Source organism: Cnephaeus nilssonii (genome assembly GCF_951640355.1).
Source record: "Cnephaeus nilssonii genome assembly, chromosome: 4".
NCBI lineage: Eukaryota > Metazoa > Chordata > Mammalia > Chiroptera > Vespertilionidae > Cnephaeus > Cnephaeus nilssonii.
The window spans coordinates 29,332,140-29,333,258 of NC_137075.1; the positions used below are offsets into that span (position 1 = coordinate 29,332,140).

At 58.0% G+C, this 1,119-nt stretch overlaps 1 pseudogene across 1 annotated transcript; it reads left to right on the forward strand.

Annotated features, from left to right (window-relative positions):
• The first annotated feature begins 259 nt into the window (after positions 1–259).
• LOC307098876 (ribonuclease H2 subunit C-like) lies at positions 260–874 on the forward strand (annotated as a pseudogene). The gene has a single exon. The product of its transcript is annotated as a ribonuclease H2 subunit C-like (transcript).
• Positions 875–1,119: the final 245 nt, after the last annotated feature.

Below are 1,119 nucleotides of genomic sequence, written 5' to 3' on the forward strand. Positions count from 1 at the left end.
AGGGTGGCCTATCCGGCCATTGAGAGGCACGGATCCGCTGCCACTGAGAGGGGCTATCCTGCTGTTGAGAGGTACAGGGGGCTGGACTCCCGCCCCCTGTGCCTCTCAAAGGCCAGATCCGGGCCGCTGAGGGGGTCCCTCCCCCTGCGCCTCTCAACTGCAGGGTAGTCCCCCTCAGCGGCCGCGGACCATCAAAAGTGGGGGAGCGAGCTCTGGCCTCCGTCAGCGAGCCACGGAAACCACGGAAACCCGGCAGAGGATGGAGAGCAGCGACGAGGAAGACATGGAGAAGCACCGCATCCACCTACGCCCCGTCACTCTGCGCACACGCTGCACCTCCTGCCCTGTGAAGTCCGGGTTAACCGGCCCGCCCCTGTGGGGCGCTTTTTCACCCCGGCCATCCGTCAGGGTCCCGATGGACTCCAAGTGTCGTTTCGGGGCCACAGTCTGAGGGGTGAGGAGGTGGAGGTGCCGCCTGGCCTGCTGGGATACGTGATGGTGATGGAAGAGCAGTCGATGGGGAAGCAGGACTTTTCAGCGGGATCCGACAAGGAGGAGCAGGAGCTGGTGGAACCCCCAGAGGCGCTGGAGTGGGACTTCGACCGCTTTATTCGTGCCTCCGCCAGTTTCAGCCGCTTCACCCTGTGGGGCCTGGAGAGCATCCCTGGCCTGGATGCCAAAGTGCGTGCGGCCCTGACCTGGCCCAGCCTCGGCGAAGCGATCCATAAACAGGTGCCGCAGGACTGAGAACCAGCGCTTGAAACTGGAAGCCACCGATCCCTTCACCAGCTCTCCACTTTGGATCCACTGAGTCCACCACCCCAATAAATGAGCTCTTTCACAGCAAAAACAAAAACAAAAACAAAAAAAACAAAAGTGGGGGACCTGGGTGCCTGGTGCATGAGTGGACAGGCACCCAGCTCCACCGTGAAAAGCGAAAGCTCGTAGGGGACCCTACACGTGCATGATTCAATCATGCACTGGGCCTCTAGTTAGATATAATTAGAGAATCTTGGTAGGACTCTAGCAAATGGCCGTTACTAAAAATTTTTAAAAGTTGTGCTTTATATATGATTTGTTTCTCAAATGATCTGCTTACTACCTCTGGAAATGTTCCAT